Source organism: Strongylocentrotus purpuratus, unplaced genomic scaffold (assembly GCF_000002235.5).
Source record: "Strongylocentrotus purpuratus isolate Spur 01 unplaced genomic scaffold, Spur_5.0 spur5_scaffold_20, whole genome shotgun sequence".
In the NCBI taxonomy this organism is placed as follows: Eukaryota; Metazoa; Echinodermata; class Echinoidea; order Camarodonta; family Strongylocentrotidae; genus Strongylocentrotus; species Strongylocentrotus purpuratus.
Genome location: NW_022145606.1, coordinates 38,815,227 through 38,841,406, shown reverse-complemented (window position 1 = coordinate 38,841,406; position 26,180 = coordinate 38,815,227). Strand labels below are relative to the sequence as shown.

The window sequence follows — 26,180 nt, the reverse complement described above, 5'->3', positions numbered from 1 at the left end:
ATTATTGAAAGAACTAATAGAGGAAAAATTAAAAAAAAGATCGGGATGGTATGTGATAAAATTATCTAGCCTCACTAATCAATTAATAATGGCATTGTTTCTCTCTTCTTCGGTATTTCCATTGATAGCAACGCTGAAGAAATTCGGAGTGAGGATTTCATCATAAAAGAGATGAACACTGATCAGTACTACCATCTTGGTATAGCATTGGGTTTGTCCTACCAGAAACTTGACAGCATACAGTTCAGATGCAGACAACATGAGGAGGCTGGGGTTTATACCCCAAATCAAAAGGCTGTTATCACCATGATCCGCTATTGGAAATGTTTGCAGCATTCCGTCTCCCTAGCAGACGATCATCTAAGGGAAGTGTGGAAGTCCGTGAGCGAGTCAGGTGCCCCTGATTTAGCCTCTGTTTTGAAACAACGACGGGGAGTGGGTAAGAACGCACTAAATTTCGAAACACAATTAAAATCATCCTAAAACAGACCAGATGATTAATTGAACCTTTCAAACGAAAATGAGGGATCGTGCAATACAGTTTATTCTTCAAATTTAATTGATAAATAAGGTTGAAAAACATTTTGACATGGTCTTTATATTTCTACCTTCCCTCTAAAGAAAATAAACAAATGTGGAAGACTTCTTCGAAGGAGAATTCTCTCGTAAAGAGCCAAGGATCATCCCGACAGCAGGCCTACATGCTTATGAGGTGGAGGTGAGTGGCGATAACGTTGCCATCAGTATTAACTACCATAGGAACATTACCCAACAGCCAATCGAATCAAGGTTTCCATGAAATTTACCATTAATAACAAAATTACCATCAATCGTAGGCTTTAGGAAACGGTGCAAAGATCGTATTCACTTATTCGTAGTCTAAACATTAGTCTAGTCGTTACCAATGTGTAATTATGCATACATAGGCCTGCTAAGCAGACAACCACATATGCAACATTTACACATGTGACATGGCAGAAAGATAATCTCCGATTTAGCTAGGAACCTTAATAATTCGTAGGCGTGCTGATGTACTATTAATTTATCTTGCATTCATGTAGATGTGGATCTAGTATAGACACTGAATTTGATATAATAGTTAGGATCATGTATGATCTATAAATTCGTTTGACACTAAACTGTCCCAAATAACATAGCAGGCGTCTTAAGTATGAATTTCATAGGAGACGCAGCAAAGGGGATGTCATGACCTGTACTATAGATCCTCATGTCAACCCTTCGATGAAACATGAAAGGCTACTCCACCGGGCTACGATCCCGAGTGAGTGAATGTCAAGAAATAATTCATATATAAAATATCAGTCCTAGAGTAAATATGGATAATCACTGCAATATCACAGATATTCAAAACAACATCTTGTTCTCTCCCTCGCATTGTACCTTTCTCTGTCAAATTTATGTATCCTTCATTTTGCACGTTTACTTATATTGTTTTATGCTTTGAGAAATATTGAATAAAGACTTCATTTGGAAGGGGGAAATATTACTAGTATTACTGTAATCCAGTTAAATATGCCTGTACTTGGCAACCGGTGATGATTATATTCCCCTTCAAAGATGCCAGGAGCAAGGAGGCATTGGGCAGAGAGGCTTCATCATAAGCGATCTAATACTCCTAGTGTCAGAAGCGACTCGTTAAGCAGGTAAAACATTACTTTGAAATGCATTTCAATAATTGTATTAGTTTGTAGCTTCTATCAGGTACATGTGAACTATAATGGCGTTATTGCCTTTTTGCTAAAGGACCGTGTTTTTACCTAAAATAAGTGCAGATTAAACGCGTTTTGAAGGAGAATGATTACAGTTCCAAGGTGGATTTGGCGTTTATTATGATTTCCAATAAAACTCTCTGTGACACGAGACGAAAAAACCCAATACATTCAGATAACAAAATGAAAGGTAAAAATAATTGAAGGGCCTCAGGAAGAAAATCAATGAGCCTAATTAGGCTTCCAATGGTAAAAAAAAAATGTTTAGTAAAATTATTATCATAATCATTCTTATCATTATCATTATAGTTATTTTTTCATTTTGTTATTGTTACATTATCATTATTATTAGTAGTATTAGTAGTAGTATTGCTATTGATGTTGTTATTATTGTTATCACCGTTCAGTTTCAGCACGTTGCTAGAGGAGGAGGATCACTTTCCGAAACGTTGTAAGTTGCCCTGTCTTGTAATAAATTTCTTCTTCTAATTGTTGAATAACATTGAATGAAAAGGGTGTAATATAGCCTAATTGTTCATTAATACTTAAGTCTATTCAATAAATTGGAAGTATTTCTCATGAGCATGAGATAGGCTCGCTTGTATCAAGCTATAATATGCCATTTTAACATTCAATAATAATAATGTTAATATCTGTATGTTCATTTCAGATCACGCCCACATTCCCGGTTTACCTCGTGTGCATAAACGGACCTTCTCAACTTCTAGGCACAAACGTGAGAGGGTTAAAAGGTATATTGTCTGCCTTTCTCTTGTTTCCCATGGGCTTACCCTGATCAATAAATTGTAATAATAATTGCAAAAACTGATTTCAATTCGTTTATTTCCAAAAAAAACCATAACAACAATTAAATATGTAAAACAGTGTAGAAAAAATAAATAAATTAAAACATGCAGTCAAGGACGTTACATAACGTATACTTGAGTATATATGGAGGGACTAGCAAAGACCGACGGTCTGTCGAGGTCTAATCACTAGCAAGGTTGGGATAATACTTGCCTGTACTAATTTCTTTATTTATGTTGACAACTTCTGCAGCTTCTTTGATATCTTTTTGTTTAAAAAACTACTGGATAGTCATATAAATGTCAACTTGACGATCAACTGAAAAAACGGATCTGTTTTCTTCTTTAAAAGGATAAAATGTTCCCGTCTTAATGAAATAATCTTATTAGAAGAAACGTGTCTTTAGTCTGTACCTGGATATTGCTTACAATGTCCCTACAATTTTGGACTTTCATTTTAGATATCTGAGTATTGACAAGCTTCATGAAGATGAAGGTAGGCTTCCCCTTTTTATCTGTAATATATATATATATATATATATATATTTTTTTTTTTTTTTTTTGGGGGGGGGGGTTGTTGTTGTTGTTGTTCTGTTTTTGTTTTGTTTTGTTTGTTTGTTTGTTTGTTTTTTGTTTGTTTTTTTGAGGGGGGGGGGCAAGTAAACAAATAAATCATGTTCCAAAGCACAGTAATTGAATCATGTTTACATACTCGTTTTCATACAATATATTAATGAAACGACAATTTATAAATGCCGCTAAGTAAAAATAAAATGCAAAAATGTATTGAACAACATTTTCTTCTATGTTTTATTGCAATGACGAATATCATCATTGCCTTGTTTTCGTTCACATTCTGCCCAATTAATAATCTTCTTTTTCTCTTCTAGATTTCCCTTTCGTTTTTCACGTAGGGCTTGTTATTCCTAGTTAGGTCCTTTACTCTTATTCTTTTCCTTTCAAGCATGTCGTTAAGGTCACTACGTACTTCGATTTTCAAAATCACTCATGTATAACCGTCCAGGCGCCATTTTGTCCGTTCCTGGGCCGTTTTAAGGCCTTTCTTTCTTCCTTCCTATCTCCACTATCCTAGATCCTACAGAGTTTTAACAAATTCCTTTAAATAGTCCAAGAGATGTCCCTTCATCAGCTGTAAATAACCTCCCTTTCAAAATGCCATCTTCGTACCCGAAATTAAAATCCAAAACCGACCCCGTCAACAATCTCTAAAAATGCTTAAAAAATGGACCCTTAAAAATCTAAAATTGCCATAACTTGCTTATACCAATTTCGTTTTGTCTCAATTTCTCGCAGTATTTTTCTCTCGTAATTGCACATAGCCGTACCAAGTTTCACGCTCCAATGAATATGCACAAAATAAATAGCGCCCTTTAAAGTTCTGGGAGTTGGCTTCTTTCAGCGGCTCCATCGTTTCCGGCCTAACCCATACCTTTGTATGGATTTAGATACTTGAAGAAAAGCTCTTTCCAGCCAAATAAAACAATATGTACCCTAAACCTGACCTACTTCGAGAAAATTGCCCTCAAAATATGCAGTCTACAAGAAAATAGCGAAATAACTTCAACTTGCTCTAAAATGGCGGCCTTTATATCTACGTCAATAAAACTTGACAGACACATTAATCCATATATGTGACAGCTGTCTGCAAAGTTTGGTTAAATTTGATGACGTCAGCGCACAATTATTGCCCAAAATGATGAATTTGTTATGCATTACGTAACAGCCCGTTAAATGCGTGCAGTACGTTGGACGCAGATGACAATGGTGTCAAACTGTCCGCAATGAAGGGTTCTTTCGAATGACACCAAATACGTTATATATGTTATTACAGAAATATTTGAGTAAATTGCGTTTGAACAACGGGTACTATACAAATTCTGCTGAGTTTCCGCCAAGTTATAAAACGACTATCGGCTATGACTTCATTTTTCAGACTGCTTTTCGCCCCCTTCCTGTTTCGGGCCGTTTTGGTGGCCTTTCTTTCGCCCTACCTATCTTCACTATCACAGAAGCTACATACTTCTTTCAAATTGCTCTGGGTAGTCCTAGAGAAGCTCTTTCGTTTGAACCGTAGAAACATGTGCGTCATTGCACGCACATCGTTGTGACACGATGACATGTCTAGTTCTTTTTGCAATGACGAATATCGTCATTGCCTTGTTTTCGTTCACGTTCTTCCCCATTAATATTCTTCTTCTTCCCAGGAAATCGCATTCGTTTTGCACGTAGTGTTTGTTATTCCTAGTTAGGTGCTTTCCTCATGTCCATTTCCGTTCAAATTTCATAGGCATAGTCTCTAGCATCTCATCAAGATCACCTATTTTTCTTGATTTTCGAAATTACTCATGCATAACCATCCAGGCGCCATTTTGTCCGTTTCTGGTCCATTTTAAGGCGTTTCTTTCTCCCTTCCTATCTCCACTATCCTAGATCCGACAAACTTCTAACAAATTCATCTAGATATTCTAAGAGATGTTCTTTCATCTGCGACAAATAACTTGACCTTCAAAATGCCATCTTCGTACTCAAAAATTAAATCCGAAACCGACTCCATCAAAAATCTCTCAAATTCTTGAAAAATTGACCCCTATAAATCTAAAACTGCCATAACTTTCTCATATAAATTCCGTTTTGTATTTAAATCGCACAGTATCTTTATCTCATAATTGCACATAGCCATGCCAAATCTCACGCTCCAATGGCTATGCACAAAACAAATAGCGCCCTCTAAATTTCTGGGAATTGGCTTTCTTTCTGTGGCCGTATCTCCATTATGGCTTGGCAGACCCGTACCATTTTTTGGATTTAGATACTTGAAGATATGCCCTTTTAAGTCACATATGAAATTATATACCCTATCTTTGACCAAATTTGAGAAAATTGCCCTCCAAATTCGCCATTTTCAGGAAAATTGCGAAATAACTTCAACTTGCTCTAAAATTGCGATCATTATACCCACAACAATGAAACTTAATAGACATATGTGTCAATATACGTAACAACTGTCCGCTAAGTTTGGTAAACTTTAATGACGTCAGCGCAAATTTATCGCCCAAAATGATGAATTTACTATGCATTACGTAATAGCGTGTTTAATGCGTGCAATACATTGCGTGCCAATGACAATGATGTCAACCTAACCGCAATGAAGTGCTCTTTCGAATGATACCAAGTATGGTACATGTTCACTCAGAAATTTTAGAGTAAATCGCATTTGAACAAGGGTCACTATACAAATTTTGCCGAGTTTCCGCCCGATTATAACACTTATCCCCCATGACGTCTTTTTTTTAGACTGCTTTTCGCCCCCTAAAAATCCTTTTTGCAGTGACATTTCGAGTTGCAATACGCAAGGCACCTTGAAGCCGTACTTTTAAAATTGGTCAAGGGGGTCATTTAAGACGCCATTTTGTCCTTTAAATCTTTTTTGCATCACGTGTTTCAATAGGATTATCATAGCAAAACATAAAGTGGTTTACAATAACCACCATGAAATTCTCTTTCCAATAATACCAAATACGGCCCATAAAAAGACATAAAGAGAGAGAGAACAAAACAATTTAAATTCGGTCATAATGCAGATCCTGTACGTTTCCGCCCATGCATTACACGCATTGTCTATGGGACAAATCGGGTACACGCTTTTGGCCCCCAGAACGATCTATGTGAATTAATCGCATTTTAGACACTATATCATACTGTTTATAATTATGTTATCATACGACCGTTAGTGCCAAATCGCACGTCATTGCACGCATATCGTTATGCCACGATTGCAGGTCTAGTTTTATATTGTAAACATTTTCATAACAAAGTCCAACAACCTCAACGTTGATACTTCTTTTTTAGAAGTAGCATTTTATTTCTGGTTATGGCGCTTTATAAATCCAGTCATTATAACTAGAAGTGTATCTAAAATCATTTACAGAAAAAGAGCATTCCAAGCAAGCCATTTTGGCATGGATGGAATCTGGAGAAGGAGTACAGCCGGAGGATTTTAGACAGCATGAGTACACCGCAACACCTTTAGATGACGAGGGACAGATAATAGGGTCCATTCATCATATCTCTTCACCGAGCGCCCTCCAGGATGTTATTGAAGTAACAATTCCACCAAATGAACCTTACAGCACAACAGATGTGACTGTCGAACTGATTGATGACATTCCAGCATCAGCAGCAGCCCGTGAAGTTTCTACTTCTAGAGACAGGTTAGAATACCTTTGTAATCACTCAATAATTTTGTTTCTTCTTCATTATTCTTGATCAAGATCCCATGTATGGGATAGGCCAAAACTTAGGGAATAATTTCCTTCGGTAAAATGTTCTAAGATATCAACTATATTCCAGCGTATATCAAAAGTGAAAAATCGAGAATTGTTTGCATTCTGCTACTACGGAGTTGCAATGTCTTTATGAACGCCCATTGTGACTAAAATTTAGATTTGTATTAAAAGGTGTATGAGTAAGTCCCTCTTATGAAACAGTAGGGCAAATGAAAATGGAATATATTATTTTGTAAGAATTTGAAGAAAGTACATTTTACATTTCCAGACGAAAATTGAACATTTCCGAGTACTCGGATCAACCACGCTAAAACACACCAAAGTGTTAAAGTTGGCTTTTATATTTTGTCCGCCCCCCCCCCCCCTTCAAAAAATCTTGATGACTTTACATGCATAAATGAATAAAATAACTAAATTGAAAAAGGATGCTTCACAAGGCTTCCAATATTCGAAGAGAGATCGAAGTTGTAGCGAGGAACCATTTGATATCCTAAATATTTGGAGGATGAATGTTCCAAAGGCCTTGAAAGCTAACAAAGGGATAACGGCCCTTAACGTACATATTTGATAGGCCTTTGATTTGTAAATATGTTCCCTGATGCTCCCCCATCACAATTGTTGTCAATATCCAGACCAAATTTTTAGTTCAGTTAGAATTAGCTGATATGTAGGATTCGACGTCCTATTACCGTATAAAAATGTGTGCTGATATCAGCAACATCAGCACAATTATCAGAACAATAATTGAATCGAATTGCTTAGGTCAACATCGGAAGAAAAAGAAATCAGGCAGACTAAATGGATGGTATGTTGTGAACCAGGGCCCGTATTTAATACACTTTTTTTAGCGAAAACTTTTAACCCGGATTATTAAAGCTTTTTAAACCATTCCAATCATAAAGTCTGATTACAGATCTCTATCTTCAAGGGTTAACGGCTCCTTATTCATGAAATGCCGGGTATAGTGAGTGCAAACAATCACCTGAATATTGCTCAAATGTAACCATAAATGTTGTTCTTTCTCTTTAGAGCTCTGATAGTTGACGAGGAAGATGAAGATGAAGGTAGGTACCCCCTTGATATATTAATACTATATTTCATTATTGACAAATAAAGAAATGAAACATGTTCTATATAATGTTCAAAGAACAATTAGTAGACCATGTTTACAACATTAATCCAACGACGTTTGTTTTAAATTGTCCATACCACAGAGTACAAATAACATACGATAAAAGAGGAATGTTTATGCAATGTTGAGTGTCTACTTTATTGTTAAACAATGAGCTAGGAATAACAAAGTTCTGTTTGTCTAAAGTAGTGCTTGCATTTCCATTATTTCATTAAACGAATTCGTTTTCACTGGATGCCTGCCGTAGCAACAAGCACAATTGACAAAAGACTTAACTCAGTTTCGTTGACAATCAGCCATGTATGAAGTCTTTCGTCTAAAGCAATGTGATCAAGAAAATGAAAGTTCATAAGCATGTCTAAATCAGAGGGAAAAAATTATGGGGAAAGGCTCATTTGTCCTGATTGAGGTGTCATGTGAAAGGGCAGAATCTGAACTTTCTATAAATGTAATTTTCTCTTTGAAATTCAGATACCGTCCGCCAAATGACTTTTTGGTTCCCTCTCTTCAATTTTGATTTTAATCACTCATGCGTGAAAAAGGCATTCAGACAAGTTGCATGAAATGAAAAAAGAGGATCTAAGCATATAAATATCTGTCATTTATTAATTATAATTGTGATAAGTTATGATCAAACATCGGTGATTCTCGGTTTCGTTTTTTCTGGGGCGCACTTTATATGTTAATGGGCTAAAAAAAAAAGATTGTTAAAGAACGACGCCCCTCAATATAACTTGCAGATTCACATAAGCAAAAAGGCATAAGCCTCCGAAAGTCATAGGGAGTAATTGACCTATAAAGGGGATAATTGTCATGGGGGTGATAGTCTAGGGGTTAAATATCCTAGGGGTAATTTTCCAGGGGCTACTTGTCGTAAAAATAGTTCATTGAAAGTATTTCAAATACGCAGTGCATTTATTCATATTACCCAAGGTAAGATCTCCTCGCATCATAATTGATTCATGTATTGATATTGTTACAAATGATTTTAACCGTAGAGAAATACCATTCTGAAGGGATGTTTGACCAAACCGGAGGAGAGCTACATATTCCGTCATTCGGAGTCACTCTTTTCATCCCTCCCGGTGCGCTGCCAGAGGGTTCTGGTGAAACGATAACTTTAGATGTTCTCAGAGACCTCCCACCTGAATTCACACTGAGACACGACGAGACGCTTGTTACTTATGGCTTCCGGTGTCTTCCGTCGGGAATACAGTTTGTATCAGGGAAACCTGTCAGATTGAAGATGCCCCATTGTGCCAACCTCATCGATCCGAACAAAGTGCAGGTCGTTCTATACTCCATGAATCACGGTAAAGCAGTGTTATCTGGAAACCGAAAGTTCATTAGCATGTTTAAATCCGAAGCACAATTATTTTAATTTTGAATATTCATTTGTAATAATATCACATACCCTCCAACTAAAATAGAGAGCATTTCAGCCGTCGCCATTTACAGGCATGTGAATTCGCATCGAACCAAAACCGAACCAATCGCACCTGATAGCCGTTTAACAACTGAGCGGAGTAAATTGAAGGATCGTAGATAGACAAAAAGTGACAATTCAGCTCAACTCTAGAACACGATGAATACAATTTCATGTAGTAGTAGTAATAGTAGCAGTAGTAGTAGATACAATAATAATGGTGATAATAATGATGATGGTGATGATAATAATAATAATAATAATAATAATAATAATAATAATAATAATAATAATAATAATAATGGTAATAATTTTGTTTACTCCGCAATAACCATCACCATCAATGATATTACTCCTAATGGCCCATCAATAACTAGTAACCGAGCAATATTGCCCGGTATCCATTGATATCTGGGTGGCGGGATGCAAATCACTATAATTACAACTTATACTACAACTTAAATGACTAGAGAGTTTCATTTGATTGGTGATGTAACTTACTTGTTATTAGTTCTTTCCTCACAAACAGTGCCAGTGGGAAAATATGACATAAGTCTGAAGAAGCTTTCAGCACAGCGAGTGAAAGCTAACAAAATCAGGTAATGTTTCCACTGATTATGAAGAAAGAACTAAAATGTATCATACAAATAGAACAAAAACAAGTTCTACTATTACTCCTATTCTGTGCGTGCAATTCATTTAATTTTTCTTTTTTTTTTACAGAAGGGGAAGTTGATCGCATTGTACAAACTTCAGGAACCTGTAGGGTTACATATACCCATGTGGAGATTTTACTGGAGCACTTTTCAAACGGATTTCTCACCTTCATTAAAGACCTGTTCTCTATGAGAGACAAACGAATGTCCTTCATGCCTTTTCTTCCTAAGATTATGCCACAGTCTAGGGAGATGATACTGGAGTTTTGCATGGTCAACAAACCTAATGGAAACTCTTGGGTATGGCATACATATCTGTCATTCTTTTACTTTATAAAGCCCCACATATCTATCAATATTCTGTAATGCTCACTAAAGCAATGATGATGCTTTCGATTTGATCGGCTTCATTTTTATTAACATGAAAGACGTAAACTAAATCCGTGCCATTTGTTATCACTTTAAACTCATGTTGAAGAAATACATTTATTAAAAGGTTCAAATGATCTTTAAAGGTTGGGTTTTGCATGGTGATTTGTATAATATATATTATCTTTGTGCTCTCACTATGTGGGTAGTCCATAAAAGACTGGTAAACTTGACTAGGTTAATAACGCAGGGAAATTCATGACCTGATTCACCCACCCTCTCCTGCACTCTATTCACTAGAGATACCACTCTCTTTACCATATCAAGTAGACCTCCAAAGGACTACGCTCACTCTCATTTCTATACTATACCATATATAACCCAACAACCCTTTTAATGACTACCAACATGGTGAAATCATATTAAATCCACTATGCCATGGGCATGGTCAATGATACATTTTCTGGAAGTTCTCTGCCAATACCTTTATAAATTATTCAAATCACTGCTATTACCCCTCCGTCAAACTATAAACTAATTTTTGAAAATGTGTTTTGTGTGAGTGTGAACGGTGATACAAAAATGTACATGCAATATTTCATTTTTTTTTTTTTTTGTGTGTGCAATATTTATAAAGTCTTTTATAAACGTTGAATTGTCACATTACCTTTTTACAGAGAGATTTTCATGAAATCGGAGAGGAAGCAGAGTATCGACCCGCTAAAGATCGCGACGATGAGATGAATGTTAAATATGAGGATATGGAAGTCACTTGCCAACTAAGTGATAATGACACACTCAATGAGGTGAGAGTCCCCCTCCCCCTAGAGTTTAAAGTGGTATCGACTGTACTAAGTATAGTAAATCTTTTGATTTTGTATTCTTATTCTATTGTGAATATAAATTTATATCTTAACTAGTAAAAAAAAAATCATTAAGACTGCTTTTCGTATGAAAGACCGTTCGTGTAATTCTGGAGAAACCAGCATTTCAAGAGCCACCACTTTACCCACAAAGTAACCATACCAAATTATATTATCAACATTATACGGTTGATTCACAATACACAACGCCATCTAGTGTTTAGTCGATTGCACGTGATGCATTATGGAAAAAAATTGACAAAAAAAGAATATCCGATGCGGCATAGTTATATACCCGATGAGATGGGGGGTTTTATTCAGGATTTGTGGTGGGAAAGGTTTTAATAGCTTATCCGGGGTACAAAATGTTGTGCTTATCTAGGGGCAAAATAGGTTTGCGCTGATTAAAAAAACCTTAGTCTTATTGACCCTACTCGCAACGTTTTGGTAACTTTGCCTCTTTTTCGCCATCGAAACCAATATGGTAATTCCGGTCACTTGTTGGCCATAATGACTATTTATATTTTTAAAAATTCCCAAAATGTGTTCAAACTTTTTAGTTAGAATCGATCGATGTGTGGGTTTTTACATCCAAATTCAATATAAAAATATTGGTCGATATCTGAAAAATGTATCCCATTGAATGAATTTAACCACTTCTGACCCCTTTGGTATTTTCGATCGCAGGCTATGTACAAGCGTGGGCCAAATTCAGAAGAGAGGGTTCTTCCTTTCACTACCAAACACACTAGGCACACTTTGTTTATTCGAAAGATTTTATCATAAACTCAATATTTCAGAGATTTTTTTCTCAGGTAGCGGCCACCCCTAAATCGACATGAGCATTGGCAGTTGCCACCCACCCCCCCCCCCCCACTGCCCCTTCCAGCCGCTTTTCATAATCTTGCCCACGACCAAGACAAGTTAGTGCATCAAAATGAATAAAAGACGGTAAATGGCTTGGTTTGGTTAGGTGGTTAGTTTTGCCTGACTACTAAGAAAACATGTGTATGCTTGTAAGCAGCCAGAGTGCCGACGGTCGTAATTAGTCTTCTTTGAAGAACTTGGGACTAATGCCTTGTCGAAGAGCACTGGCGAATCCACTTGGTGTCGCCTCCCCACTGCTGAATAACAAGTGAATAAACCTCTTGGCTTTGATCCTATGTTCTAAAGCATCCTTATACCTTTTTGGATGTAGGCGTATGCGAACATAGTTTGCTTACAAGATATTGGCATAATATCTTGGCTGTCCAGAACACCAGCAAAAAAGGAAGTGAGGTGCATACATTGAATGATTCTGTATCTGCATCTACCTAATCTTGACTTGCTATAGCAGTTATTGTTCATGCTCATTGTACTTTGCTGAGTGCTTCCCACGCGCTATAGATCGCACCATCATATTATTAGATTATCTCAAAATAAACTTGGCACTGGGGTACGGGCATTTAAATACGGTTAGATGAGAGCATATTCTGATACCTTATTCATGACACTGGCAGGTTACTAATAAGCGTGGGGTCCAGGGGGCTAAGCCCCTGAAACTCAGGGAATTAAGGGATTTTAAAACGGTCAGAAAAGCATCCAGAGGCCCGCCTAGAAGCTCAGGGGATTTAGGCATTTGTTAACGGTGAGATAAGCATTCAGGGGCCCGCCTTAAGGCCCCTGGTGGGGTCGAGGGGATGCCCACTCGCCCCCACTGGATCCGCCCCTGCTTTCATCCTTTATTCATGTATATCTTTATATACATATTTTTTTACCATCCATTTCATGAATACCTTCTTCTATAACTTCGTACTCAACCCCTCTTCCCTGGATACGCGCCTGCCACTGACAACACCTGTCAATTGTGATATAAAAACGATACACATTTGGCTGTGAGACTTGGGGGATTTTTTTTTCCCAACGCGCTGCTCTTTTTTGCCGGATCAAGGTCCAGTCGATTTGTGGTCTGAGGGCTGCTTCATTTATCCATCTTATATATTGCGTGGACTGGTCACACCCAAATGTTAAAACATTTTCCAGTCCCGTTTCGCCCCAATAAACACCAAATGAGTTTTGTGTCAAAGACATTATGTAGGAAAATATAGAGGCCTGCGGGCTACGGATGACCATATTGTTTTCCTTTTTGATTTTACCTCATTGAAATGGAATCCAAAGACATAATATATCAATTTTGATAGTCAACTTGTGCTAGTGTGATCAAAAGTCGTCCAAATTTAGAAAGAAAGGTGAGTTAAGGCATTTCCATAATGTCACCATTTTCTGCTTAGCTGAATCCAAGTTGAACAAAACGGCCACATACAAATGGCCATAAGTCACTTATTATCCATCCCAGAGACATAATTGGGGGTGTCTAGGCTATGGTTTTCGGGGTCATAGAATCCATAAGGATAAGTTAGAACGTTAATCAGTGGTTCAGGAAACCACGATATCCAATATGGCGTCCAAAGGGCCACAGAACCATTAAGATTTCTCAATAGAGGGCGTACTTTATAAACAGGAAATGAACTTATGTTTCTCTCTCTCTCCCTTTTGGTGTCACCGACCCCCCCCCCCAGAAAAGGGGTCAATTCAACTATTGACAGGTCTTTGTCAACACTGAGGGAGTGGCCGAGGGGGGGGGGGGGGGGGAGTGACAAAGACAAAGTAACAACTTAATAATAATATCTAGACACACATTCATAATACCTACCATACAATTAAAAATGTTTAAAACCTCGTGGTGTTCATGTCATATTATAGCGAATACACATGCAGATGATCATGTTCCTTCATTTTGATAAGGAATGTACTTTAGTAAGGAAAATGTTTGTATATACATGTATATTTATGAAACAAATACAAATCAATGTAATTAACTGTATTGTATGCTGATGGTTGCAAGAAAATAAGTGCTTTTACCAACTTAACAAATAATTTAATGTAATTTTAGAGAATTACTGTATCAGCTATATTAATGTAACTAAACATAATTTGTAAAAGGTGGAAGACCGTATAAATCAACATTCAAGAGCAATTCTGACATGTAAAATGCTGTTCTTTTATATGTTTTTTCTTCAATAATGGAAAGAAAAAAATTTGGCTCAGCTTTGACATCCACCTGAAAATTGTTTACACCAAATAAACGCTCCAGCATTCTGCATGATCTTCTGAAAAATACTTGAGGGATCACATGGCTGGCATGTCAGTATTGCGGGCCTTCTGATAATTTTTCTCAGGGTTCAAGAGACCTACATTCTTGGTCTCGTGGGTTGTCTATATAATCCCAGCTAGACCAGAAGCAGGATTTGTTTTGTAGCTATCTCTCTTAGATTCCGTTGAAATATTTGTCTTCACAGATAAACCGAGATCATGTCCGAAATTAGGGGGGGGGGGGGGGGTCAGTGGCGGATCCTGGAAAAAAAAACGTGTAAAAACACGTTAAGTTTACCTTTTTAGGAAGTTGGCCCCCCCCCCCCCCCCCCCCCCCCAGGGTGCTCGGGGTATCACCTGTACGACAAGCTAATAATACGATAGTACTGCTCTGTAAATGTCTCTTCGTCATGTTAAAGAGAGCTATATGATTGTTTTATCCTGCAAAGGAGACAAATATTTATCATGCTTGGTGTGGCGGTTTAGAATCTTCTCCAAAGACAAGCACATAGCTTTAACTCCATTTGTAAAGTATTTATGATCTTAACTTCCATATTACCAGTGCCATGTATTCTATAATTAAAATGAAGTAAAATTATCGTTACCTGTTATCTTATGTAATTCATGCGTAATCCCCTACAACTATATTCATTTATATTATTTCTAATTTTTTCTGCTAATTTTATTAATATTAACGCTTAATTATATCCAATTACAGATTGTCGATGAAAGCGTGATCCGAAAGATTAGGCATACTTTCTACTTCGAATTGGATTTTAAGGAGAGAGCAGATGACCTACTGGTGAAGCTGAAAGTGAAACAGTCAATGCTTCCGTTGGATATAAAGTTCAGAACACATCGCTTTGCTTCTCGTGGTGGGTTTTAAAATAGATTAGCTTAGGCCTATTTGTTTTGTTTAATTCTAGCAAAGGAGGCTCTGTGTTTCACTTTGACTCTAAGTCGCAATCGTAACTATTATATTAAGCATGCTAAACTGTTTTATTGAATTTGGTAACAAATGCATTGAAGTGAACAGAGTTCAATAAAAAGTTATCACTGGAGACGTTGAAATTCGATAACATTTGGTTTCCATGGTTACCTCCAAAAATAGAATACATGAAATGATCGGTGCCACTGACGGATGAGATTGAAACGGGAATATTAACTTCGGTTCTAATTTGTCTATTTTATCTAAACTAAATGACATTAACAGTTTATTTCTACTGCAAATATTAGTGAAGGAAGTTGATTTCTTTGTCACATCGATCGAATTTTAAACCAAGCTCCAACTTTTGTCAGAGGTGGGGAACTCTTTGTCATGGGCGGGCTTTATGAGTGTCATGGGCAGACATAAGTTTTAAACAAAATCTATGAATTTCCTCTTTAAGATATAAACACAGCTACAGTTTGCTTTTATCCTTTTTTGTCCTTTAATTTTCTTAAATCTACATTTTTTCTTACTATTTACCTCCCCCTCTAATTGTAATGCATTGTATTTTAATCAATACAAATTTATTAGATTTAAACTTAAACTCATCAACACGAATTGTAATTTGATCGTTCGCAGATAACAACAAATTATGATTTGTCTAATTGAATAGTTACCGTACTTCAATTTGAAATGCAACATGATTATACGAACAATAACATGAACGTAATAAAAAATATATTTTTACAAAGTGAACACAATTTCCCACTCTTAAAATAGGAATAACCGAGACATCACCAGGAAAAACAGATTGTTCATCCCCGAGACCATCGGCACTCACATCAGTCGACATTCCTCTTCAAGGCGCATCGGCAGCAGCCGGTGAAGTTTATACTTCTAAAGCCAGGTAAGAATTTTTTCCTAATCGCTAATGTCGATACCCGCTAATCATTATTGATTACAATATCATTAATGGGATAATTAATACCTTACACAATACTATTCCGATATCGTTTTAGATAAATATCTATTTTAAGCCAGCATAAATCAAAAGATAAAAGCGAGAATTGTCATTATTGTTTGTGTTCTGTTTCAAAATTTTCATTTAATGATTTTGCAATGCCATCGTCTAAGTCCATTATAAATATACAAATTTGTATAGATGAATTTTTTCTGGATCTCACTTAACGGAGTTAGAAAAAAAAAGAATAGAATAATACAATTTAAAAGAATTTGAAAAAATTACGTTCTCCTGACACTCATCAATTTTTTTTATATTTTAACTCCTGACATCAACACTACACAAAAGGAGCTAAACCGTAAAATCTGGCTAGAAAAATTGTGTAATTGCGTTTAAAAGAAACCAAAACCTTCATACTAAGTTACTTTTATTGTAAAGTTTTAAAAAAAATTGAATAAAATCAGTAAACATTTGAACAAAATCGGGCAAGGAATAAGGAAGTTAGAGCTTTTTGAAATGACTAGTCACTAGAGGGCGATATTCAATTTGATGACATCATTTGTGGAAAACTCTCCATACCTTTTGTACAATTTTTACTGATTTTATTCAAATCTGTTATACTTTACAATAACAGTAACTAAGTATGAAGGTTTTGGTTCCCTTTAACGAGAAGATGAGAGAGAAAATAAAGATAAAAAGAATTAGAATCCATGCTTATGCCTCGGAAATATCCGGGAAATCTTTTCAGAGTAGGTGTATATGAGGCACATTATATAAAACACAATATATTAAGAAATACAAAAACAAATAAATCAAGAAGAAATATGGTTTATGTATCTACTGTATCTACTTACATTCCCAGTTGCTTGTTGGGCTATACATTGTAAAAATCTGTCAAGTGATATTTTTAATATAAAAATTAACATTCCATATTTTCTCCAAACAAATAAAGACCTACCGTGGAATCTATGGAGCAGAATTTTGACGACATTCTCATGACAGTAGCTGAGCAGATTCATAAGGAAAGTGACATCGACAATCTAGGCGTAAAATTGGGTTTTAAACCCCCGGATATAAAACGTTACATACGAAAGAACAAACAAGACAACACGTACATGGGAACACTTGACATGCTTAGGGATTGGAGGCACAAGACTAAGAGGTCCGAAGAACATGAGCAATTGAAGAAAGCCCTTATCGCAATTAATCACCATCGTTTGGCAGACGACCTCCTGAAAGACGATATGACAAGTTAGCATGAACAAGGAAAATAGACAAACTAATATTTGAACCTTTGATATATTTATAGTTAAATTTTGTACAATTCATGCGAATCAGCCTTCTTTATACTATTACAAACAAAACATAAAGGCGAACTTAATGCCATTCCCACACTTTCGCCTATAAGATGTTTTATTTAATGGTAGATGTAGCCATCAAATTGAAAATTTGGAAACTTGTTTCGAATATACAGTAGTCACAACTATCATTCTTTTCGAATTGCCTGGTCTATATGTGAGTCCCATTTTTGTTCATTTTAATTTCCTTTTTTTAGAATATGCTAGAGTGTAATGTAGTAAAATGTAATACATAAATTGTTGTTGACTTCCTCGATACAAATTATTTAATTTACCTGTTACGAATAATTGCATTGCAATAGTCAGAAAGCGAATTGCATATATTCCATGTTGCTAGGTAGGACAATAATTAATGCTTGTACTACCTAGCAATAATTAGAGTATGAAATTCGCAAATTTCTTATCAAATTAAACATCAATCACTGTAGAATTTACAAATAATATTTTAAAACCTTTCATCATAGATGTATTATGTGCAATTTGAATACTTGCCTACCTTGAAAGGTACTAATGCAATATTTAAATCTCCATTCTCGACGTGGTAATAAGGATTGATGCCTTACCAAAGGGCACTGGCGCATCAACCTGGTTAAGAAGCATATGTGCTACGTCGTCTTCTGCCATTGTTGCTGGGCAGCATATGCTGTCCGCGTAAAATATGTAGATAACTTTGCATGTAGAGAATAGCGAAAAATACATGCCGATCACTGGACATGGATCAGTCAAGTGCTTGCCATTTTCCAATTGCATATCTACCCTAAATGCCCCCAAATGACACCGTTGCTGGTAAAAATAACCCTGCATACTTTTCAGCAAAATATTCAACATCATGTCCAACGGCCAGAAACATGGTGAAATCCTTAAAGTTACCCCGTTGAATGCCCGATAGTTAAGAGTGTATAGTATGTAAAAGCTAATTGGTAGAGCATGGTCTCTTTAACGAGAGATCCAAGATTCGAAACCGAGTCGACGCGCTCGCACCTTTCGATAAGCCATAATCCTCAAAACCAAGTCCCTCGGAGAGCAAGGATTTAATGTAGTCAGTCTCCTGGTTGATTAATTGCAAGTGCTTTCCAAGCAGCCAAGTGAAACAAACCAATCAAGCATGTTAGTAGGGGTGTAATTTAGCGTTACCGGGTTAATCCTAATCTTCATTACATCCACATTAGTCTTGGCATTATAACATAAATATATATTTAATATAAAATCACAGCTAACTATACAGATTTGATTTTTGTCAGTGCATAAGATCTACACATGTAATTGTGTCTGTCTTGTGTATATGTCTTAAATTGTTTAGATTAGTATGCACAAGCCTGGCGATTATGATGTTTTATATCCAATCCATATATATTTCATGTGATACCATACTGAGATTAGATTTTTGTGCATAAGTTTGCACATCACAATGATGAATTAACCATGCATATATATATATATATATATTTCATATGATATCATACTGAGTTTGGAATTTTTTGCAAAGGCCTAAGTCTGCATGCCATAATGTTTAATGTCCAATGTTTTTATATATATATTTCATATGATATCATTCTGAGCTTGGATTTTGTGCATAAGTCTACATATCATAATATTTACTGTACCATGTATGTATATGTTTTATACGATATCATACTGAGATTATATTTTGTGTGCATAAGTCTGCACATCACAATAATGAACTTGTATCGCATATATATTTCATATGATATCAAACTGAGTTTGGATTTTGTGTGCACAAGGCTGCATATCATAATGTTTAATGTGCAATGTTTATATTCATATTTCATATGATATCATACTGAGTTTGGACTGTGTACATAAGTCTGCATACCATAATGTTTAATGTCCAATGTTTATATTCATATTTCATATGATATCATACTGAGTTTTGATTTTTGTGCATAAGTCTGCATACCATAATGTTTAATGTCCAATGTTTATATTCATATTTCATATGATATCATACTGAGTTTTGATTGTTGTGCATAAGTCTGCACCTCATAATGTTTAATGTATCCAATGTATGTATATCATATTTAGTTTGGATTTTGTGTGCATAAGTCTGCATATCATGTTTAATGTCCAACGTCTATATTCATATTTCATATGATATCATACTGAGTTTTGATTTGTGTGCATAAGTCTGCACCGCATAATGTTTAATGTATCCAATGTATGTATATATTTCATATGATTTCATACTAAGTTTGGAATTTTGTGCATAAGTCAGCATACCATAATGTTTAATATCCAATGTTTATATTTATATTTCATACGATATCATACTGAGTTTTGATTGTGTGCATAAGTCTGCATACCCTAATGTTTAATGTCCCATGTTTATATTTGTAAGTTATATGATATCATACTGAGTTTGGAATTTTGTGCATAAGTCTGCATACCATAATGTTTAATGTCCAATGTTTATATTTATATTTCATATGATATCATACTGAGTTTTGATTTGTGTGCATAAGTCTGCACCGCATGATGTCTAATGTATCCAATGTATGTATATATTTCATATGATTTCATACTAAGTTTGGAATTTTGTGCATAAGTCTGCACCGCATAATGTATATTGTATCCAATGTATGTATATATTTCATATGATTTCATACTAAGTTTGCATTTTGTGTGCATAAGTCGGCATAGCACGTTTCATATCCAACGTTTATTTTTATATCTCATATGATGAGTTTGGACTTTTGTGCATAAGTCTGCACCTCCTAATGTTTATTGTACCCCATGTATGAATATATTTCATATGATATCATACAGAGATTATATTTTGTGTGCATAAGCCTGCACATCACAATGATGAATTTGTATCGCATATATATATCATATGATATTAAACTGAGTTTGGATTTTTTGTGCACAAGTCTGCATATCATAATGTTTAATGTCCAATGTATGTATTTGTTTCATATGATATCATACTGAGATTATATTTTGTGTGCATAAGTCTGCACATCACAATGATGAATTTGTATCGCATATATATTTCATATGATATTAAACTGAGTTTGGATTTTTTGTGCACAAGTCTGCATATCATAATGTTTAATGTCCAATGTATGTATTTGTTTCATATGATATCATACTGAGATTATATTTTGTGTGCATAAGTCTGCACATCACAATGATGAATTTGTATCGCATATATATATCATATGATATTAAACTGAGTTTGGATTTTTTGTGCACAAGTCTGCATATCATAATGTTTAATGTCCAATGTATGTATTTGTTTCATATGATATCATACTGAGATTATATTTTGTGTGCATAAGTCTGCACATCACAATGATGAATTTGTATCGCATATATATATCATATGATATTAAACTGAGTTTGGATTTTTTGTGCACAAGTCTGCATATCATAATGTTTAATGTCCAATGTATGTATTTGTTTCATATGATATCATACTGAGATTATATTTTGTGTGCATAAGTCTGCACATCACAATGATGAATTTGTATCGCATATATATTTCATATGATATCAAACTGAGTTTGGATTTTTTGTGCACAAGTCTGCATATCATAATGTTTATTGTATCCCATGTATGTATATATTTCATATGATATCATACTGAGTTTGGAATTTTGTGCATAAGTCTGCATACCATAATGTTTAATGTCCAACGTTTAGCAATGTTTACATATATATGTTTTTGATACGATATCATCCTGAGATTAGATTTGTGTGCAATTAGTCTGCGAAGTAACATGGTGAAAGTCTAATGCATTTGTTTGTTATATGATATGATACTGAGTTGGATTTTTGTATATGTACAAAATTCTGCATATCTTAATGGTAAAAGTCAAATGCATTTATATTTCATATATCATTCTGAGATTGGGTCTTTGTATATAATTCGTACATCATGAAGGTGAATGTCCAATGTATGTAGTATCATACTGACATTATTATTTTGTGCATATAACAATGGTGAATGTCCATTGCATATATATTTTATGTATTATCATACTGAGATTAGATTTGTGTGTATAAGTCTGCACATTATTATTGTGAATATCAAATGTATATATATATAATATTATACTGATATTAGATTTGTGTGTAAAAGTATGTACATGTTGAATGCGTAGTGTATTTACACCTCATATAATATATGATGTCGAGGTTGAGTTGAGATTACTGAACATAAGTCTGCAAAGTATAATAGTGAAAGTCCAATGCACATTTCATGTAATATCATACTGAGATTGGATTATTTGTGTGTGTATGAGTCTGCATATCATTTTTCCGATTTACAATGCATATATATATATATATATGATATAATACTCAGACTGGATTTGTGTGCATAAATCATACATCATGATGCTAAATGCTCGATGTATATATATTTCATATTAATATCATACTGACAATTAATTTGTGTGTATAAGTCTATACATTAGACTGGTGAATGTCCATCGCATATGTATTTCATATTATATCATATTGAGATTGTATTGTTGTGCATAATTCTGCACATTTGCTCGTATTGTTACAAATAAATCATATATATCCAACGTTTACGCAATTCCATCATTTATTTCCTCCTGTACTTTAATTTAACTGATTCTTAATATAGAATTGTACAGATGACAAATGTCTACACAAAACTATGATTTTGAATTTTCATCGTGAATTGTGGACGTGACGGTTAATATGGTGCTTCACATGTTCAAGCGAAGCCGTTAATGTAAATACTCTTGTTCTATACCATATCAACCAGTTGAAAATTCATATCCTTTCAGGGTACACACCACATCTTGATGTATCTTTGTAGTAAAGTTTAGATCTCTCCGGATTTGCATTATTGTGCAGGAGTCTGCACACTTTATGATTTGCTGTTGTAATTGTATCATTCGACATCATGTAGGCTTTTTTGTATTGGATGTGTGTCCATTATTCTATACAATTATATTTTTGAATGTCAGAAAACTATCGTGCGTATTATCGGGGTACACATTTTCAGAATAACGCATAACTGAATACATATAAGTCTACATATGTATTTGGCCCAAGAGTCATTCAGATATTTTTGGTTTCGTTTCATGTAATGTAAAGTGTAAACAAGTTGTTGCAACTACACAGGGTTGAGTATGTTGATGAATTATTGGCCTATAGGCTATGCTAATTCTTGTTAAATATATCCATTTTCCCGTTGCCATTATGTGCCTTCAATCCGAATTTCAATAATGCTATTTGTTTCGATAAATCTACATATTCAATAAATTGATTCCAGTGAATAAATCAAATGCAATTATATGGGTCCTGTGTCACATTTTTGTCATTGCTAAGTGCATGGTGCCAAGCTAAAACTACTAAAAACTAAGTTCATGTAGATTCACCGCTTAAAGAGGATGAGTACTGGAAATGTGAAACATAATTTGTGAGATTTTACATTGTGTTTATGTTAGTGTGAAACAGTGTCACAAAGAGAAAAAATGTCCACGAAAAGGGATAGACGTTCAAATGGCCTCATTTCCGAATTATGACAAGTAAAAGATAAATTAAATCAAAGGGTTGGACCACAATTTTTTGCCAGATACTTGTTTATTTTGCAGTCCTGTGTACACATTTATGTGTACAGAGTATGTGACTGGTCCAATTTCCTATCATTTTGATAAGGTCAAAACCCTAAAAGTATACACAAATACTGGTATGCAACATGATCAACCTTTCAAGTCACTTCCACACAGTTTCACATTGCACTTGCATGACTAGAAATGCATAATACATCTATTAGCAGTTGGGCTTGACGAACGATAATGTGGCAACCCCCTTATGTCCCTATTTTGTACTTCCTGTTGTAGTTACGGACTTGCTAAATTTAATTACTCATTATTCCTAAGTATCATTTGAGGTGTCCACACTTGTACAACCATTGCTTTTGAGTGGACTCCTCTAATTCCACTATGTACATGTATTCCTACATTTGTTGTAAATGTTTATAATTTATTTTGTAATGTTTTGTTGGAAACATAAACAAATTGAAAATTGAAAGTGAAAGTGAACATGTACATTTAATACCATTCACATTACTTGGATGGCCATGCATTATCTTTTAGCATTTTAACAAAGATATGTACCAGGACAGCTACAAAAGCTGTTTGAGCATTAACTACCCACATGATTCAATTCTATCCTGCAATTTACAGTGCACACTCTCTACTCCTTGGGGAAGCATTGCGGTTGTTTCATTTTTTTCAAACACTCATTAATAAATTATCCTTTTATATTCAGTGTACGCTTATTTTGGTTCTGCAAAAAAGTGTCTTAGGCCGCAAAGGGGGCATGCCTGGAATAATTCAAATTTACATTTAGGTATAGTCCATTTTTTTAATTTAATAAAAAATCTATTTAAAAAACAATTCTTTATTCTTGATCCTATTACTTCTTTCAGATATTGAAACTGTGCACCCCACAATGGAATTTACGTTGAGGTTCACAGCTCCAGTTAGTATGTACACTCAAAACCTAATGTGGGGGGGGGGGGGGGGCTTTGGATAATGTTACACCCTAATTATGGAACACTTTACCATTACAAGTTAGACAATCATCATCAATATAGTCCATGTTTATTCATTCTCACCTCTTTATTGAATAACCCCCAACACAAAAGGGTAGAAAAAACCTGTCGCATGTACATACCCTGTTTGGACCACTATGCATACAACCCAGATTCGGAAAGTTACAAAAACAGAGATACATAAGTATTGTGCGCGCATGCTAAATTCATAAACAAACAAAAAGTAAGTAACGGTAAGCATAGTACTGACTTTATAGATTAACATGTATAGATGTAATTAACTTAGTTAACAGTGCATCGTTTAAAGTACATTTTAAATAAAACAGATTTACAAACTTATGTGATCTATTGATTGATGAACAAATAAAATAATGAAATGTAAACAAATTTCTTTGTCGACATCAAAATCATACTTTCAGTAAGATCTGATCCCTTTTTTTTTAAATTTACAGTACAAAATTAAAACGATTCAAAGATTTAAACGCCGAAGGGAAAACAAAATCTGTTTCATTATATAAGGAATATAAAACTTGAATTTTGAATCTTGAATATAAATATAGGCTGATTATAAAATACTTTTACAATGTCCTGCATGTGTTTTTATCTTTTATTTATTTTAATTATCTATTCATAATAGTTACCCATGGGTCTAGTCCTAAAAAAAAAAGAAATCTTTTTTCAAAGTAATTGATTTATTTCATTACTATAAGCTTCAAGGTTTCTTTTACATTCAGTTTACACACGTGTACAGGTAAGGCATAATTACAACAATAGATTTACTATTATAATTGTGTTTTTTCACAAAAATAACTCCATTTCAATAACTGTATGCATTGTGTATATATTTCGTTAAAGCCATAATGTAATAGAAACTTTACGCAAAATCCCCTCTAGCGGTAAGGCATAATTACAACATTGGGTTTACTATCATAAGTATGTTTCAAAGTAACGGTATACACAATCAACTTATTCAAAATTACCAATAGACAATTTTTAATTTTTTTTTACAATGTAAACCCTTCAAAATTACTCAATTTCATTTAAAGGTAAAGACCGGTTTTGGAAACGCCATCCTCTCAAAAAACGAAATGGAAGCTCTTATTACCAAACATGCGAAAGAATACGTTTTGACTAATAGACGATGATCCAAATTTTGCAGGGAAACTGCCTACTTATTGATATATTTGGTAAATTATTATATCTATTTGGACCTGATAGAAATCGCGTACGTGTCACGCACGTGTCGCGTAGTCCCATATACATCTTTCTGTGTACAGTGCTTGTAACTTTACGAAGACAGGGCCAATTTCTTATCATTTTGATGATTCCAGAACCTTGCAGTACACACCAATACTTATATGCTAGATGATCAACCTTTTCTGATCGCTTCCACAACGTTTTTTTCACAATGCAATCGCACGACTAGAACTGATCTTTACCTTTAAGGTAACATGTTACAATTTTTGTCAAACCTAATGACACTGTAAAAGGTAATATAACTTATCGCAACTGAACTGAAAACATACATGTACACTTAGAACTTTAATATTGCCTTGTTTAGATATGAGCTGGAAATACCATTGCGTTTTTTTTTTTACGGCGTAAAGTGTTATACGCTTCATATTTCTGTTTCTTATGACATAGAGCTCAGTGCATATACATGAGGGAAATTTGTGGCACACAGTTGCCTTCCATTTACATTTAAAACAACGTGGTAGCCTTTTCGCATCGGTTTCCCGCATATCTTTTATTCATTTACCGTACACGTTATACAAATAATTTTTTAAACACCCCTATTAACCTCGTCATATCTGAACAAGCCTTTAAAGGGATAGTTGAGTTCTGTTTTCAGACCGCAAATGTCTTCAAAGTGCATGGTTATTGCTCTTATTCTTATCTATGACATTTATAGTGCCCTTTTAGAACCTAAAATTGCTATGAAGGTAATTTTAG

At 34.8% G+C, this 26,180-nt stretch overlaps 1 long non-coding RNA gene across 1 annotated transcript; it reads left to right on the top strand.

Moving 5' to 3' along the window:
• Positions 1–1,582: 1,582 nt before the first annotated feature.
• On the top strand, positions 1,583–2,462 carry LOC105446025. The gene is made up of 3 exons (XR_973597.1): positions 1,583–1,664; positions 2,138–2,181; positions 2,401–2,462. It is a non-coding gene; the product is annotated as an uncharacterized LOC105446025 (long non-coding RNA).
• Positions 2,463–26,180: the final 23,718 nt, after the last annotated feature.